Consider the following 20176-nt stretch of genomic DNA (forward strand, 5'->3'; position numbering starts at 1 on the left):
TAGTCCGGGCATTTCCTTATATGACCAAGCAAACACATCTGAGTATCGGCTTATCAACTTTAACAACTGTTCCCGCTTCTCTGGGCTAAGGCTCGAACTTACGAATACCGGCCTCGGTGCATCTTGTCCATCACTCAGATCTATTTCAATAAGTTGTTCGGGCTGAGGCTTCGGCCCATCTTGCATACATTCTGGAGCCACTTCAGGCTTTATTACTATATCATTGTCAGGAGGCTCTTCTTTTGACTCGGAGTCGGTGACTGAAGAAACCGACTCCCCGCACCTTCATAAATAGTACACCATCTTGTCTCATTCTCGAACTTTCATCACCTTCCGAGGAATAGGCGGACTTTCTGTTCTAGACATTGCCCGCTTATTTGACTCTGCCATCGGCTCCTTGTCATCTTTGATATCCTCCCAACGTGGAATTTTGACCCCTCGAGGCTTAGAGGTGGTGGGAACTTCTTCGACAGCCAGTTCGGTGAAGTAGATGGCATCAGAATAATGAGCTTCATGGATCTCGAAAGGCCTTTCTGTAGCCTGAATTGTCACCGTCTTCTTTCCCCATTTAGCCTTAACACACTGATGATAACTCGATGGTACAGCCCCATATCTATGCATCCAGGTCCTCCCTAGAATGATGTGATAATTTGCCTCAGAATCGATAATATGAAACTTGGTGGCCGAGCGAATCTCTCCAACGGCTAAATAAACTGTTACGCATCCGATAGTAACTCTCCTTTCTCCACCGAAGCCAGTGATGACTATCGGCTGCTTCACAATGTGTTCTTCAGAGATTCCGGCTTTTTCTAGAGTAGCGCGAGACATAATGTTGATAGAGGCTCCACTATCTAAAAAGGCCCTTTTGAACTCAACCCCGTTAATAAAAACAGTCACATAAAGCGGGCGATTGTGAGAAAAAGGATACTTCCGATCAGCCTCAGAGAAAGTAATGGCACTAGATTGCTCTTTTGCCTTCCTCGGGATAGACCCCTCAGTCGACATGCATTCCTCATGGTGTGCCTCGGCTATATTAATGATAGACTTGGTGATTTCCGTTCTTGCCTCCCTAGAAAGTCCAAGCTGGTCAAAGAACTGCTTGAACTTTACACAGTCTTGCAGGGTTTTGGCATAGTGATCCGGATCTTTTTCCACTCTTGGAGGCTCGTAGTTAACCATCTCCTCGGTCTCCTCAAAATAAGATGCCACATAAACATGGTGTCCTCCTCTTCCATAGTATTCTTCTCCTCCTTCTGGATCAAAGGGATCGTCGCCATGAGTCATAAATGTTCTGCCCTCTGGATCGAGAGTAAACTTGCTCACCCTCTGGCTCGAGGATGTCGTCCAGATAACAGTCATCGTCATCGAGATTAGCGATAGCCTCGATCATTGGGCCTTCATAAGCTATCATAGCAACATTCTTGCCCTTGTCTCGGTGTTGAGGATATGGTTGTTCTCGGATGTCTTGAGTCCCTCACTTTTTGAACCTCAATTCGTCTGCCTCGACTTTATCTCTGAAGATTTTCCTGAGAGTCCAACACTTCTCTGTCAGATGTTTCAATGTACGATGGTAGACACAAAATTCAGGGCACTCACGGTCCTTTTTTGGTGGCATTTCTTCAACATAAGGCAATTTTAGCTCTCCGTCAGCCACCCATTCCTTAACTAGAGCTTTCACTTCCTCGATTCCACATGGATAAGAAACATTCCCCTTTTCACCATTATATTGCTTTCTTTTCTGGCCTCTATGACCTCCTCCTTGTGAATTTCGGGTATCCGGGGCAGAGGCAGCAGCAACGATAGGTCCACGAGATGACTTGAAACTAGTCTTGTAACTGGCTTTAAATCCGGACTCCTGAGCCTGAGGAATGCTAATGTTCCGAGCTGCTTCTATTAATGCCGAGAAGGTGGGTAGCTTGTGGTTAACTAGAAACATTTTGTACCTGCTCAATGCCCCTTCTAGACAAATTTGAACCAGATAACTCTCCTCAACTGCTTCATGACAATCCACGGCCTTGTCCTGAAACCTTTTGACGTAGTCAAGGATGTCTTCACTTTCTTGTTGCTTCTCTTTACACAATGTAAGTGTGGTCACCTTCTCCGCCACTTGAAAGAACTTGGAGTGGAATTTGTTAACCATTTCCTCCCAACTTCGGACAGAGTTTGGGGCCAAATTAACATACCAACTATATGCTCGGTCGGTGAGGGACTTAGAGAATTCTCTCAGTCGGAGGACGTGGTTTGAACCATGAATACCTAGAGTCTCGATGAATCGCACAACATGTTCTCGGGCATTTCCTTGTTTGCCGTCGAACTTGATGAACTTCGGCACTGTATACCCCTCAGGGTATGGATAGCTCAGCGTCTCAATGGGGTAAGGCGGCTTGACGTCTGGATCAGGCAAAGAGGGTAAGGTCCTCTTGCCCCGTTCGAGATCGAACATGGCCTGCACATCGGCGAGAGTGAGAAACTGTTGAGGGAGAGAGTTTGATGGTGGTATTCCCGGGACTTGGCTTATGTACCCGAAGACTGAGCTAGGGGCGTCTTGGCCATTCTGGTGCTGCGAATTCATCATTGGTGAGGACATTTGACGATACTGGCCATCAGCGCCTATAGACAAGCCAGTTGGTGATGGGATATTGAATTGAGGCCCATAGAGTCCACCGCACGGCGCCGCTATACCAGGTTGTGCTTGTAGATTTGTTGTCGGCACCAAAGGAGGCCCGCTTGGTGCTTGGGTAACATTTATTGATGGCGTAACAAGATTAGGTACGGGCAGAGCTCCCTTTTGCGCCATCATGCTCCTTATGTTTTCCTGGACACCAACAGTCGTCGGAGCGCCATTCATTACACCAGAAACTCCCCTAGTCACCATTGGATCTTGGCTCGGCACGCCATGGAGCCCGGGCATGGGCAAACTGCTGCCGCCTACTGTGGTTTGAGCATGTGTTACTGTGTCCGTGTTGCCATGAGCCATAGGCTGATTGGGGCCTACTTCTCCTTGGATTTGATTTTGCGCTCCGGCGGGAATAACTCCACCACCAGTTTGATTTCTGTTTGGCGCCGGTGCAAAGTTAGAACTCATCACCAACATGGTGTGAGTGAGATTCTGAAGAGTGGTAAGAATCTCTTGCTGAGTATTTTGAAGTCCTTGAATGGCTTCAAGTAAAAGTGGTTGATCTGGAGCCATGGTTCTGTCATCACCACCAGTAGAGGATCCTTGTTGGTGAACTTCATCTTCTCCCGCCATCCTTGTTGGAGTTGTGTGGATTCCAGATCTCGTTGAGACCATTAACCAATCCGCCTCCCCAGCAGAGTCGCCAAAATGTAGGAGAGGGTTCAAGAAAAGAGTTGGAAAATTCGAAGATCTTCGAAGATCCTTGAAGAAAAACTTCGAATTCTCTAGAATATGATGAGAGGCTTAGATTCTTCAATAATCTCAACTTAGGAACACAACAACAAAGGAGATGATGGAGATAAGAGATTGGGTGAAGAAGAAGGCAAAATGGCTAGAGAATAGAATAATGGCAAGGCTCTCCCATTGATCTTCCACTTTCACTCTCAAGGTTGATAATGGAGAAGGGAAATTAGTTCTTTCCCAAGAGTTAAAAAATCTCCAAAATCCATCCCTTGTAAAGCTATGGGTGGGTGCTATTTATAGGCACCTCATGATGTAGGATGGAGCCCATGTGCAAGGCACATGGGGGATATTCTCTCTAACCACCATGTCCGAGGAGGTGACTTCTCCGAGGAGGTGACTTCTCCGAGGATGAGAAAACCCCGAAGAGGAGATCAATTCCCTCGGCGAATCCTTCTTCTTAGCCACACCTAACCAATGATCCCCAATCATCCCAAAGGGTCAGGGGTAGTCCCAGAGGACGTCTTGCCGCAAAATATTGCCGAGTCTCATGGACCCCCCGAGGTCGTGCCACCTCGACCCGGGTATAGGCTAGTTTAACCGAAGAGTGAATTTATCTCCACTCACCGTCCTCGGGATCGGGTCCTTTGTTCGAACTCCATTACGCCCATGGTTTTGGTGCGTAGATCCCGGAAAGCTCCGAGCCCGCAAGTGTTCTGGGACTCATTAACGGAGCGACTTCTAGATTGCGTTTGAATCCGTTTGAAGCCAGGTGATTCGGATCTCTAGATTCGTGAATCCGAATCCTTTCGAGTCCGAGTACCTCGGATCTCTAGGCTTGCTTAATACCCTTTTGAGTCCGGGCTCGAGTAAGTCTCTAGGTTCGTGGATCTGAACCCTTTCGAGGCTTAGAGCGATTCAGCCCGTTTGATGGCGATAAATCCGGGCCCACCAATCTTGGACATGCGATAAATTCGGACCCACCAATCTTGGACTATTGGGCCTAATTAATTTAGTGGGCTTAAATTAGCTCCTCTTACATTTTCCCCTTGCGTGTATGAGAAATTTAAATTTCTCAGACATGCATACTTTCATTTCTTCGACCCTTCTCTTTTCTTCTTTGTTGCACAGCGGCGCTCTCTTGCTGTCGAGACCACCAGCTTTCTTTTTTTTTTTTTTTTTTTCTTTCTGAAATCCATGTGGCTGACTCTCTCTCTCCAAGACAAACCCAGATGTCTTCTTCTTCAATTGGAGCTCCGTAGTTGATGGACCAAAGGCCACACAAGCCATTGTCGTCGGCCTTCGTGAGGTCACTGTTGACGTTGACCACGCCGCCCTCTCAACGCGTTGTTAGTCGGTCTAGCCAGAAATTTCTCGGACTGATTTGGCTCTCGGAATACCAGTGCTCACGCTGCTGCCAACCCGTCCTAGTTGTTCTTGGACCCAAGCCAGCTCTTCATTTTGATGAGCTTTGGTCTAATTCTTCCTTCCACAGTGCTTACTCTGCCCATTTCTTTTATTTCTTCTACACTGCTTCAGATCTTTGAGTGAGCTCTTTATATATATATATATATATATAAATGGGTTTTGATTTTTACTCAACTAATTTCATTCCCTTCACTGTTTCAGATTTATTGATCTTTGGACTTCAAGATCTAGTTGAATCTTTGCTGAAAGCCATCTTCCTTTTTCTTTGTTGCACAGCCACTTTGGCTCCCCCCCCTTTACACAGAGATCAACCCAGCTGTTCTTCTTCTTCAAGAAGGCTCTGCCATTTGCACACTAATCTTCATCACAGTTTCAAGCAAATGCCGCCCGCTTTGCCTTCTGCCCCGGCTGTTCAGCGCCACCCACGTCGTGTGTGGTTTGCACCGTAGCTCTAGGCACCGCCGGCAACGCGACCCGAGCTGTCGTTACTGCACACCAACACCGGCACAACTCGCAATTGATTCCCGTGGCCACTGGTTTTCTTTCTCATCTCTGCTTTTGGCTAGCATTTCGAATATATATATATATATATGGCTTATGATGTATATATATATATATATAATATTTTATTTTATTATATATATATATGTTATTTTATTTTATTTTATTTTTTTGCTTCGAATCTGCTGGTGCTTCGTTTTTTTTTTTTTTTTTTTTCTTTTACTTTGCTGCTTGACAAACTTTGGGCAAATATATAGATGTATATATATTGATTATCATATATATATATATATTTTGTTTAGAGCTCGGATTACCCACATTAGCCTTGGCTTGTGCACAATCAATCGCTGCTTCCGGCTTCAGCTTATCCGACGTCGACCACGCACGTTCGCCCTCTCAACGCAACGTGTGTGGTCTTGCCCAACCTAGCTCCACATCGCTGCTTCCGGCTTCAGCTTATCCGACGTTGACCACGCACGTTCGCCCTCTCAACGCAACGTGTGTGGTCTTGCCCAAGCCTACCCCAGTCTTGTTGATTACAGTCTGTAAAGCCTCTCTGATTTCAGCTTAAATTTCCAATATCGGCTTCGGACTTCACCTCTCTAACTGCCCAAATTTGTAAGTATGACATTCGACCCCCTCTTCCGAATATAAATATATTTAAATATATTTTTGTGGCAATGTAGAGGGCTCAAGCAATCTGATGAAAATAAAAATAAAATAAATAAATAAAAACTGAATCTGAATATGGACTCAATTTTTGTGCCAATCCCAATGATATTTTTTTTCAGCTCAAACACCGTGATTTTGGCCATATGGAAACATGCACTAGCACTTGAAACCTTATTGAGGTGCTTGGCTTGAACATAATTTGTTGAACTTTATCACTGAGGAAAGGCCGAATATAACTTGTTGACTAGTATTTGAGCTCCATTTTTGACATGGAGAGAGAAAACCCTGGACTTATGAATATGGACTTTGGAAAGGACATTCTTGTAATTTGCATAATGATCCATTGATTCTTGCTACTGATAAGCAATGTAATATACTTCGGATCTCGGGCCTGAAATTTACCATTGAACTTCACTCTGTCCAAATTTTGTGCCCCGTATAAATTGGACCTTTAATATGGAACATAGTGACTTTAAGAAATTGACCCGATTGAACTTCATCATGAAGCAACCTATGACATTGCACCTCTTATTGATGATAGAAGACGAAAATCTATATGTTGATGATGCACCCATTCGTATTAAAATTTGTTGAGCTTGAAGAATATCCGAGAAAATGAATTGTTGATGACGTCCGAAGTTGAATTTGTTGATAAACCCATCATGTTGCATGTAACAATATTCTGAATTTTAATACGGTCAACTCTTTAATATTTATACCGGTTATTTCAGCCATATGTCTTCTCAGAAGAAACCCGTAGCTCCGGGGTCATCAGAACCGGCTCTCATGAAAGAGAGGGATGTACCTCCGGCATCTGAGTGGAGGAAATCTCCTTATTTTGGTCGGAAGGACCCCTTCTGGCGGGCGGCTACCTCCACCACTTCTCTTCTATCTCCGAAGGGGGCTCCATTATGTCTCACTGAGGACACTGACTCTGGACACGAGGCCCTCATTTCTCCTTCCTCGGTGCTACGCTTTCGGATTGAGCGGGGGGACTTTCCATACTGTTATCCTCAGTTCAAGGCCTTCTCAAACCCTCCTTTTGGTTGGCAGGAGTGGGTCGATGATGTTCTCTCGGACAAGAGCTTCTGTCAGCGGCTTTAAGAGGCCCGCCTATTGATCCCAGTGAAAATATCTCGATCCCTATCCATCCGTCGCAACAATGCTAGCCTGGAAGCCATGGCTCTTCGGTGGAGCACCGAGACACACACCTTTATACTTGGCCAGCACGAGATGGGGTCCACCCTTGAGGATGTGTTCATGTTGCTGCGTCTGGAAGTGACCGGCCCTGATACCTTCGACCCTGAGCAGACACCCCCCGAAGATGATTCTTTGATCCAATCTCTGAAGCTAAATCTTCAAACTTGTGGTCGGTGGAGTTCCGTTTTTGATGGTTCAGCGAGGAGGACTAGTCGAGTAAGGACGGACCGTGCCTCTTATACTGCATGGATCCGCCACTTCTTCAAAGATCTTCAGCCCTTGGCCAGAGATGCTGACCCTAACTCTCGGGAGTATGAGGTCAGTCCGATGTATGACTCCAGGCTCTATTTCTTGGGATTTCTGGCTTGCTTCCTTTCATTCTTCATTCTTCCGAGCACGCCTCCGGATTCCCTCAATCCTTTCGTCTTCCCCTTGGCAGTCAGGCTCTTCAGAGGAGACCGGATCCCTTTGGCTCCCCTATTTCTTGGGAATCTCTATTATCGGCTGGATCTACTACATCGAGATATGGTTCGCTCCGTGGGTCGATATGAGCCTGTCTCCTTTATTCACAGCCAGTTCCTGCTTTGTTTCTTCTTCGAGAGGTTCCCAAAATTTGCCCCTGCTCCAACTGTATTCGAGGCGGAGGTTCTTCAGGAGATAGTGTATAAAGATGGCATCCCTGTGCTCGATACTGATGGGTCTCGGACATTTGGGAAAGCGAAGTCTTGCCAGCCGTTGATTACACGTTGGTCACGTACCATTTCCACCTTATCCTTGAATACTCTAGTGGATGATCCCCGACGCTTTGTGGCACGGCCGTATGTATGCCCGCCTGTGGGTGTGGCCACACCGCTTATCTATCATGGTTCCTCCCGCTCGGTGTCCTTTCCTTTGCCGAAGAACATCCCTGCACCCTTTGTTGATATGCTGATTATGATCCGTCCGAGTTCATTACCGGTATGGCATGACGAAGGCGTTGATAGTGCCGTTTATAGGCCTGACCGCGTAGCATGTCAATTCGGGTTTGATCAATGTGCCCCGGGGCCAGCACCTCCTTTATTATCATTTTCAGCGAGCTACGGGCGCTTCAGTCGCGGGCTTGTACACACCGTGCTTCCCATATCCGGCTCTTTGACGATGCCAGGCTTCAGTCGAGTAGGGGGTTTTACCTCCTCTTTCAGGCGGTATTGGCAGAAGAATATCGATGCGTTTATTGCATTTGTCCAGAGCAGACCGACCGTATGTTTGCCTCCGCCGATTTATAAGAAGGATTCTTCTCTTCGGCTACCCGAGAGCCGAAAATCTGACCACATGTACGAGAGTTTCTTCACCTCATCTGCTCCAATTGACCCTTCTGCTCGGGCATCTGCTTCTAGCTTGGCAATTACTTCTCCGGAGCCAGTCCCTTTGAATAAGGCCTCTGGTCCTCGGACGACCCGCCTTAAGAAGATGGCTCACAAGAGGACTTCTGATGCCAGTCCTTCCGCTCCTCGCCTTTCCAAAAGGCTTCATGAGGTACCCGAAATTTTTGATTTGAAGCTACTTTCCTTTTTTGCGACTATACCATCTAAAATGAAAACTTTTATTTGTCCATGTTGTGTAGGATCCTGCGGTTGTTGACGTTCTCAGTACCGTGGCTCCTGGCCATGCTGCCTCCCCCAGGCCGGACTCAGACTTGGACGACACCCTCCCTTTGTCTGCAAGACTTGTGAGGATGCGCACCTCTCGTATAGCAGTTATAGATGATGACGATGATGAGGCTGAGTCCTCCGACCATTTTTGTGACCTTATTCCACGCATGCGTCGTCACTGCCCTACCGTAGCTGAGGAGGAGCGCTATCTTGGTGACGAGGTTATTGAGGCTCACCGTTCTGATGTTGAGATTACTGGAGGGACTGATGCCACAGAAATTGATGCCGTAGGCCATGCTTCTAGAAGCAATGTAGAGACGAGGTGCGCCTCTGGGAATGGTGTGGAGGTGGATGTGCTAGAAATCTCTGAGACTCGCTCTGGCACTTATGGTGAATCTCATCCTCCGGCCCTCCTTCCTTCTTCAGGGATGACTGCTACTGTTCAGGCTTCGTCAGACATTGAGATCGATCAGGTGCTCTCTATATGGCCAAGTGACCTTGCTGATGCTAGGAGTCCTTCAGTTGCTCCGGCTTTGCATATTGATTCTCCCTCTGGTAATCTTTCTTTCTGAAGTTTGTCATTTACTTCTATCTGTGAGAAATCTTTACTCAAATGGCTTTCCTGTTCCCTACCTCTAATAAGGCTTCCTTATCTTTTCTTCAGTGTTAGCTACTACCGGGGTCCTGCCTTCACCTGCCTCAGACTCTGCTCCAGTGTTAGCTGCTACCGTGGTCCCGTCTTCACCTGCCCCGGACTCTACTCCGACTCTCTTTGTAACTCCTCACGGTTCTCCTTCTCAAGGGGGAACACCTGCCTTTGAGACGACTGCCAGAGGTTCTTCATCGCCAGTGCCTTCGAATATTTTGGATTTGAATCTCAGTGATTTTCACATTGATAGTGATGCTTTTGGTCTTTCCTCTTATCGTTCGGCATTCTCAGGCTCGGGACCTCTGCCGGGAGTTACCCCTCTGGGTGGTTCATCTAACCCGATAGACATTGGGGAGATTCCTGAGACTAGCAGCTTTCCGGCCCCAATTCCTCCTTCAGCTTCTGGCAAAGTATCATTTCTCCATTATTGGGTAGCTCCTGAGTTTGCTTCAGTTCTACAGCTTGTGCATTCATGTTACCCGGAGACCTTTGCTTCATTTGCTTGCCAGTGTCCACTCATTCAGACTGCTCTTCTCGAGTCTTTTGCCACTATCTTATATAGCTTGGACAGGCAACGGTTGTGTGACCTTAATGGGAAAGTAGTCGAGACGGCGTATCAGGGGATCTCTGACATGGAGCATCACCAAGTGGACTTATCATGGCTTCGGAAGCGCCTGGATATAGCTTCGAACGCCAGTCATCGGCTGGAACTTATGTCTGTGCTTGCCTCTTATCGCACCTCTATAGATGAGATAAAGGCAACTCTTCGTGAACTTGAGTCGGGTTATGCTCGGGCCTTGGAGACTTTAGAGGCACACTCTACTGTTTGTCCTCCAGATGTAGATGTGACGGGCAGCTTCTTCGAGGGTGTCTTTAGGAAAGATTGAGTTTTTTTTTTTTATCATTACTTTCTTGCCCCTTTCGATAAAAATGTTTTATCTAGGACAATGCAATGAAATGACAAAATTTTTGTTGTTTGGATATTTTCGCATTGTTTTCTCATTCTACTTGATAAAATATTTATTTTGAATGATACAATGGAAAGAACAATCATATGCACATGTTTATAAAAGCTGAAATATTCTCATTAGTTCTTCAACTTTCTTGACAAAAGTATAATAGATTCACTGTAAGTGATGGGATAAAACATACACCATAGAGAAAACCAGCTTCTTCATAACGTAAGGGAAATACAACTTTTAGACAAAGTAAGAAAGTGAAAATGAATTTCAACATAGATGAGTCCAACTATGGGTAGTAATGCTTGAGAAACTTTGCATTGAGCGGGCCAGTTCGGAAGCCGTCTTCAACCCTTACAAGTTTGTAGTACCCGCTTGAGCTCGCTCGAACCACCTTGTAGGGCCCTTCCCATTTTTGAGAAAACTTAGGTAAAGGCTGTCCTCGCATGATTGGGTCTACAATCTTCCATACTAGATCACCTTCTTCAAACTTCCTTGGTATCACAGTCTGGTTATAGGCTCGGGCGATGGACTCATGATACCTTTCCATGACTTCAGCAGCTCTGTCATGCTTTTCCTCTAATGCTTCCAATCTGGTGGTTCGAGGCTCCAATACCATCCCCGAGGCGAGAGCCATTCGAGCAGATGGCGTTTCCAACTCTATAGGTAACACTGCCTCGGACCCATACACAAGGGAGTAAGGAGCTGCTTGAGTCGGCTTTCTCTTCGAAGTGCGATACGCCCATAGGGCTACTATCAACTGTTCGGACCAAGTCCCCCCAAACTCATCCATCATCTTGCTCAGAATCCTTATCAGTGTCTTGTTTATGGCTTCCGCTTGCCCGTTCCCTTTTGGATAGTAGGGTGTGGATTTGTGATGCTTCACTTGGTAAGTCTCTAGGAGGCTCTTCACATATTTGTTTATGAAGGGAGTGCCGTTATCCGAGAGGATGGTGTTTGGTACTCCAAATCGGCAAATGATATTCTCCTTGATGAAGTTCGCAACTGCAGGCCCCGTAGCGTTCTTCAGAGGAATTGCTTCGACCCACTTTGTACTCAATTCTGTGGCTGCGAGAATCCACTTGTACCCCTTAGAAGATGTGGAGATGGGCCCTATCAGATCAAAAGCCCAGGTATGGAATGGCCATGGCGTTCGGATACTATGCAGGTCTACAGTTGGAGCGTGGATCAAATTTTCGTGTTTCTGACAAGTCTGGCACCTCTTCACGTCATGGGATGCATCTGACTCCATGGTCGGCTAGTAATACCCAAGGTGTATAAGTTGCTCGAACAGCCGAGCCCCTCCTTGATGTTCAATCTCGTGGGCTTTTCCGAGGACTAGATATGACTCCTCCTTGGAGAGACATCTCAGGGGAGTGCCCTCAATACTTCTTCTATACAGCTTGTCCTGATCAAGAAAGTGCCGCCTCGCTCTCCTCTTGAGGTGTGCAATGTCCCTCGGGCTCTCAGGTAGTGTTCCCTCTTTGAGATAGTCAATGTAGACTTGCCTCCAGTCAGGGGTATCAATTTCAAAGCAACTCTCATCCTCCCGGATGTATGACTGACACTTGGGGCATTCCTTCTGTAATTGATTTGAGTCCTTCTCCATCTCGGGCCAATAATAACCTTGTCTTTGGATTCTTCTATACAGACTGATATCCCCATCCCCGCAAGACTTTTCAAGGATCTGTTGTAGTCGGAAGCTTGCTTCTTGTTGGCCAATACACCGGGCTAGGAATCCAGTACCTCCTCGGAAGTAAAGTTCACCTTGAATAATTGTGAATTGGGCAAGCTTGGCCATAGTCAGTTTCTCCAGTCCTCCGGAAGGCCTTTGTCTTCGGGTATTATTGAAGGTTCTGTTCTCTTCTTGATAACAATTGTTGCCTCTTCCTCTGGAATGTCAACTCTTGCCCCTAATGTTGCGAGGGCATCTGAAAACTTGTTGTCGGAGCGAGGCACATGCTCTATTTCGACCTTCTCAAATTTGTCAAGAAGCCTTTGGACTGTTGTTTGATATGTGGCCAAGGCAGGCTCCTTTAAGACGAACTGTCCTGAAACTTACTTCACTATCAGCTTTGAGTCCCCCCGGATCCAAATCTTCTCGATACTGTGCTTCTCAGCTGCTATCAAGCCTAAAATAAGAGCCTCATACTCGGCTTCGTTATTCGAACAATGGAAATCCAGTTTATAAGACAAATATAACTTTTCCCCACTTTTGCTTGTAAGGACTATCCCGGTTCCTCCCTTCCCTCCGGTTGCTGCTCCGTCAAAGCTCAATGTCCAGAAGCTTTCCTCGGAAGCCATAGCTGCGTGCACCTCTCCTCTTAATTCTTCATTCACTGGTTCATAGTCACCACTTGGAAATTGGGCAAGGAGATCAGCTAAGGCTTGGCTTTTGATCGCCTTGGGGGCTACACATGTGATCTCGAATTCACCCAGTGCTAACAACCATCTTGCCACCTTCCCGGTTAGAGCAGGCTTGCTGAGGAGGTATCGGATTGGATCACTTCTAGTAACAATCTGAATCTGATGTGCTAGGAAGTAATGTCTGCGCTTTTGGGCAGTGAATACCAAAGCTAAACAATGTCTCTCTACTGGAGTATATCGGACTTCTGCTCCTCGAATCTTCCGACTGATGTAATACACCGGGCGTTCTACTCCATCTACATCTTGGACCAATAATGCCCCTATGGACTTGGGGGTTGAAGTTAGGTACAACATTAGAGGCACCCCGGCCTGCGGGGCTATCATGGTCTGAGGCGAGGTCAAGGCCGCCTTGATTCTCTCAAAGGCCTTTTGGTGCTCTTGGTTCCACTCGAACTTGGCATCTCCTTTTAACAAACAGCCGAAAGGCGCAGAGATCTCTGCCAGTGCTGGGATAAACCTCCGAATATAAGACACCTTCCCGAGGAACTTCTTTAACTCTTTCTGAGAATGCGGGGGAGGCATTGCTCTGATAGATTTGACCTTGTCTTCATCTGCCTCGATACCATGCCTATGTACAAGAAACCCGAGGAACTTCCCGGTCGTCACCCCGAAGCACATTTGAGAGGATTCATCCTCATTTTGAATTTCTGGCACCTCTTGAATACCTTCTCAAGGTCTCGGAGATGGTCTTCTTCTTTCTTGGATTTCACCACTATATCATCAACATAATCTTCCACCTCATGATGGATCATGTCATGAAAGATTGCAGTCATAGCCCTTTGGTAAGTTGCACCGGCATTCTTGAGTCCGAAAGGCATGACTGTATAGAAGAAGTTTCCGAGAGGTGTTCTAAAAGCAGTCTTTTCTGCGTCCTCTTCAGCCATCTTAATCTGATTGTATCCACTGAATCCATCCATGAATGAGAACATCTGGTGTCCCGAGGTAGTATCCACGAGGGTGTCGATGTGAGGAAGAGGGAATTCATCCTTCGGGCAAGATTTGTTCAAATCTCGAAAGTCTACACAAACTCTGATTTGGCCATTCTTCTTCTTTACTGGCACGATGTTTGCTAACCACGTGGGGTACTGTATTGGCCGGATGAAACCAGCCTATTGAAGTTTTTCAATCTCCTCCTTAATCTTCTCTTCGAGATCTGGATGATATTTTCGAGCAGCTTGCTTAATTGGCTTGGAGTTTGGGAACACATCAAGATAGTGGGAGACTAGGTCAGGATCTAGTCCGGGCATTTCCTTATATGACCAAGCAAACACATCTGAGTATCGGCTTATCAACTTTAACAACTGTTCCCGCTTCTCTGGGCTAAGGCTCGAACTTACGAATACCGGCCTCGGTGCATCTTGTCCATCACTCAGATCTATTTCAATAAGTTGTTCGGGCTGAGGCTTCGGCCCATCTTGCATACATTCTGGAGCCACTTCAGGCTTTATTACTATATCATTGTCAGGAGGCTCTTCTTTTGACTCGGAGTCGGTGACTGAAGAAACCGACTCCCCGCACCTTCATAAATAGTACACCATCTTGTCTCATTCTCGAACTTTCATCACCTTCCGAGGAATAGGCGGACTTTCTGTTCTAGACATTGCCCGCTTATTTGACTCTGCCATCGGCTCCTTGTCATCTTTGATATCCTCCCAACAAGGAATTTTGACCCCTCGAGGCTTAGAGGTGGTGGGAACTTCTTCGACAGCCAGTTCGGTGAAGTAGATGCCATCAGAATAATGAGCTTCATGGATCTCGAAAGGCCTTTCTGTAGCCTGAATTGTCACCGTCTTCTTTCCCCATTTAGCCTTAACACACTGATGATAACTCGATGGTACAGCCCCATATCTATGCATCCAGGTCCTCCCTAGAATGATGTGATAATTTGCCTCAGAATCGATAATATGGAACTTGGTGGCCGAGCGAATCTCTCCAACGGCTAAATCAACTGTTATGCATCCGATAGTAACTCTCCTTTCTCCACCGAAGCCAGTGATGACTATCGGCTGCTTCACAATGCATTCTTTAGAGATTCCGGCTTTTTCTAGAGTAGCGCGAGTCATAATGTTGATAGAGGCTCCACTATCTCGAAAGGCCCTTTTGAACTCAACCCCGTTAATAAAAACAGTCACATAAAGCGGGCGATTGTGAGAAAAAGGATACTTCCGATCAGCCTCGGAGAAAGTAATGGCACTAGATTGCTCTTTTGCCTTCCTCGGGATAGACCCCTCAGTCGACATGCATTCCTCATGGTGTGCCTCGGCTATATTAATGATAGACTTGGTGATTTCCGTTCTTGCCTCCCTGGAAAGTCCAAGCTGGTCAAAGAACTGCTTGAACTTTACACAGTCTTGCAGGGTTTTGGCATAGTGATCCGGATCTTTTTCCACTCTTGGAGGCTCGTAGTTAACCATCTCCTCGGTCTCCTCAAAATAAGATGCCACATAAACATGGTGTCCTCCTCTTCCATAGTATTCTTCTCCTCCTTCTGGATCAAAGGGATCGTCGCCATGAGTCATAAATGTTCTGCCCTCTGGATCGAGAGCACTTCCATAGTAAACTTGCTCACCCTCTGGCTCGAGGATGTCGTCCAGATAACAGTCATCGTCATCGAGATTAGCGATAGCCTCGATCATTGGGCCTTCATAAGCTATCATAGCAACATTCTTGCCCTTGTCTCGGTGTTGAGGATATGGTTGTTCTCGGATGTCTTGAGTCCCTCGCTTTTTGAACCTCAATTCGTCTGCCTCGACTTTATCTCTGAAGATTTTCCTGAGAGTCCAACACTTCTCTGTCAGATGTTTCAATGTACGATGGTAGACACAAAATTCAGGGCACTCACGGTCCTTTTTTGGTGGCATTTCTTCAACATAAGGCAATTTTAGCTCTCCGTCAGCCACCCATTCCTTAACTAGAGCTTTCACTTCCTCGATTCCACATGGATAAGAAACATTCCCCTTTTCACCATTATATTGCTTTCTTTTCTGGCCTCTATGACCTCCTCCTTGTGAATTTCGGGTATCCGGGGCAGAGGCAGCAGCAACGATAGGTCCACGAGATGACTTGAAACTAGTCTTGTAACTGGCTTTAAATCCGGACTCCTGAGCCTGAGGAATGCTAATGTTCCGAGCTGCTTCTATTAATGCCGAGAAGGTGGGTAGCTTGTGGTTAACTAGAAACATTTTGTACCTGCTCAATGCCCCTTCTAGACAAATTTGAACCAGATAACTCTCCTCAACTGCTTCATGACAATCCACGGCCTTGTCCTGAAACCTTTTGACGTAGTCAAGGATGTCTTCACTTTCTTGTTGCTTCTCTTTACACAATGTAAGTGTGGTCACCTTCTCCGCCACTTGAAAGAACTTGGAGTGGAATTTGTTAACCATTTCCTCCCAACTTCGGACAGAGTTTGGGGCCAAATTAACATACCAAGTATATGCTCGGTCGGTGAGGGACTTAGAGAATTCTCTCAGTCGGAGGACGTGGTTTGAACCATGAATACCTAGAGTCTCGAAGAATCGCACAACATGTTCTCGGGCATTTCCTTGTTTGCCGTCGAACTTGATGAACTTCGGCACTGTATACCCCTCAGGGTATGGATAGCTCAGCATCTCAATGGGGTAAGGCGGCTTGACGTCTGGATCAGGCAAAGAGGGTAAGGTCCTCTTGCCCCGTTCGAGATCGAACGTGGCCTGCACATCGGCGAGAGTGAGAAACTGTTGAGGGAGAGAGTTTGATGGTGGTATTCCCGGGACTTGGCTTATGTACCCGAAGACTGAGCTAGGGGTGTCTTGGCCATTCTGGTGCTGCGAATTCATCATTGGTGAGGACATTTGACGATACTGGCCATCAGCGCCTATAGACAAGCCAGTTGGTGATGGGATATTGAATTGAGGCCCATAGAGTCCACCGCACGGCGTCGCTATACCGGGTTGTGCTTGCAGAATTGTTGTCGGCACCAAAGGAGGCCTGCTTGGTGCTTGGGTAACATTTATTGATGGCGTAACAAGATTAGGTACGGGCAGAGCTCCCTTTTGCGCCATCATGCTCCTTATGTTTTCCTGGACACCAACAGTCGTCGGAGCGCCATTCATTACACCAGAAACTCCCCTAGTCACCATTGGATCTTGGCTCGGCACGCCATGGAGCCCGGGCATGGGCAAACTGCTGCCGCCTACTGTGGTTTGAGCATGTGTTACTGTGGCCGTGTTGCCATGAGCCATAGGCTGATTGGGGCCTACTTCTCCTTGGATTTGATTTTGCGCTCCGACGGGAATAACTCCACCACCAGTTTGATTTCCGTTTGGCGCCGGTGCAAAGTTAGAACTCATCACCAACATGGTGTGAGTGAGATTCTGAAGAGTGGTAAGAATCTCTTGCTGAGTATTTTGAAGTCCTTGAATGGCTTCAAGTAAAAGTGGTTGATCTGGAGCCATGGTTCTGTCATCACCACCAGTAGAGGATCCTTGTTGGTGAACTTCATCTTCTCCCGCCATCCTTGTTGGAGTTGTGTGGATTCCAGATCTCGTTGAGACCATTAACCAATCCGCCTCCCCAGCAGAGTCGCCAAAATGTAGGAGAGGGTTCAAGAAAAGAGTTGGAAAATTCGAAGATCTTCGAAGATCCTTGAAGAAAAACTTCGAATTCTCTAGAATATGATGAGAGGCTTAGATTCTTCAATAATCTCAACTTAGGAACACAACAACAAAGGAGATGATGGAGACAAGAGATTGGGTGAAGAAGAAGGCAAAATGGCTAGAGAATAGAATAATGGCAAGGCTCTCCCATTGATCTCCCACTTTCACTCTCAAGGTTGATAATGGAGAAGGGAAATTAGTTTTTTCCCAAGAGTTAAAAAATCTCCAAAATCCATCCCTTGTAAAGCTATGGGTGGGTGCTATTTATAGGCACCTCATGATGTAGGATGGAGCCCATGTGCAAGGCACATGGGGGATATTCTCTCTAACCACCATGTCCGAGGAGGTGACCTCTCCGAGGAGGTGAGTTCTCCGAGGAGGTGACTTCTCCGAGGATGAGAAAACCCCGAAGAGGAGATCAATTACCTCGGCGAACCCTTCTTCTTAGCCACACCTAACCAATGATCCCCAATCATCCCAAAGGGTCAGGGGTAGTCCCAGAGGACGTCCTGCCGCAAAATATTGCCGAGTCTCATGGACCCCCCGAGGTCGTGCCACCTCGACCCGGGTATAGGCTAGTTTAACCGAAGAGTGAATTTATCTCCACTCACCGTCCTCGGGATCGGGTCCTTTGTTCGAACTCCATTACGCCCATGGTTTTGGTGCATAGATCCCGGAAAGCTCCGAGCCCGCAAGTGTTCTGGGACTCATTAACGGAGCGACTTCTAGATTGCGTTTGAATCCGTTCGAAGCCAGGTGCTTCGGATCTCTAGATTCATGAATCCGAATCCTTTCGAGTCCGAGTACCTCGGATCTCTAGGCTTGCTTAATACCCTTTTGAGTCCGGGCTCGAGTAAGTCTCTAGGTTCATGGATCTGAACCCTTTCGAGGCTTAGAGTGATTCAGCCCGTTTGATGGCGATAAATCCGGGCCCACTAATCTTGGACATGCGATAAATTCGGACCCACCAATCTTGGACTATTGGGCCTAATTAATTTAGTGGGCTTAAATTAGCTCCTCTTACATTTGCCCCTTGCGTGTATGAGAAATTTAAATTTCTCAGACATGCATACTGTCATTTCTTCGACCCTTCTCTTTTCTTCTTTGTTGCACAGCGGCGCTCTCTTGCTGCCGAGACCACCAGCTTTCTTTTCTTTTCTTTTTTTTTCTTTCTGAAATCCATGTGGCTGACTCTCTCTCTCCAAGACAAACCCAGATGTCTTCTTCTTCAATTGGAGCTCCGTAGTTGCTGGACCAAAGGCCACACAAGCCATTGTGGTCGGCCTTCGTGAGGTCACTGTTGACGTTGACCACGCCGCCCTCTCAACGCGTTGTTAGTCGGTCTAGCCAGAAATTTCTCGGACTGATTTGGCTCTCGGAATACCAGTGCTCACGCTGCTGCCAACCCGTCCTAGTTGTTCTTGAACCCAAGCCAGCTCTTCATTTTGATGAGCTTTGGTCTAATTCTTCCTTCCACAGTGCTTACTCTGCCCATTTCTTTTATTTCTTCTACACTGCTTCAGATCTGTGAGTGAGCTCTTTATATATATATATATATATATATAAATGGGTTTTGATTTTTACTCAACTAATTTCATTCCCTTCACTGTTTCAGATTTATTGATCTTTGGACTTCAAGATCTAGTTGAATCTTTGCTGAAAGCCCTCTTCCTTTTTCTTTGTTGCACAGCCACTTCGGCTCCCCCCCCTTTACACAGAGATCAACCCAGCTGTTCTTCTTCTTCAAGAAGGCTCTGCCATTTGCACACTAATCTTCATCACAGTTTCAAGCAAATGCCGCCCACTTTGCCTTCTGCCCCGGCTGTTCAGCGCCACCCACGTCGTGTGTGGTTTGCACCGTAGCTCTAGGCACCGCCGGCAACGCGACCCGAGCTGTCATTACTGCACACCAACACCGGCACAACTCGCAATTGATTCCCGTGGCCACTGGTTTTCTTTCCCATCTCTGCTTTTGGCTAGCATTTCGAATATATATATATATATATATAGGTGGCTTATGATGTATATATATATATACAATATTTTATTTTATTATATATATATGTTATTTTATTTTATTTTATTTTTTTGCTTCAAATCTGCTGGTGCTTCATTTTTTTTTTTTTTCTTTTACTTTGCTGCTTGACAAACTTTGGGCAAATATATATATATATATATATATTGATTATCATATATATATTTTTTTTTTGTTTAGAGCTCGGATTACCCACATTAGCCTTGGCTTGTGCACAATCAATCGCTGCTTCCGGCTTCAGCTTATCCGACGTCGACCACGCACGTTCGCCCTCTCAACGCAACGTGTGTGGTCTTGCCCAACCTAGCTCCACATCGCTGCTTCCGGCTTCAGCTTATCCGACGTTGACCACGCACGTTCGCCCTCTCAACGCAACGTGTGTGGTCTTGCCCAAGCCTAGCCCAGTCTTGTTGATTACAGTCTGTAAAGCCTCTCTGATTTCAGCTTAAATTTCCAGTATCGGCTTCGGACTTCACCTCTCTAACTGCCCAAATTTGTAAGTATGACATTCGACCCCCTCTTCCGAATATAAATATATTTAAATATATTTTTGTGGCAATGTAGAGGGCTCAAGCAATCTGATGAAAATAAAAATAAAATAAATAAATAAAAACTGAATCTGAATATGGACTCAATTTTTGTGGCAATCCCAATGATATTTTTTTTTAGCTCAAACACC

This window comes from Camellia sinensis, chromosome 3 (assembly GCF_055761805.1).
Source record: "Camellia sinensis isolate YWXY chromosome 3, ASM5576180v1, whole genome shotgun sequence".
Classification (NCBI taxonomy): domain Eukaryota; kingdom Viridiplantae; phylum Streptophyta; class Magnoliopsida; order Ericales; family Theaceae; genus Camellia; species Camellia sinensis.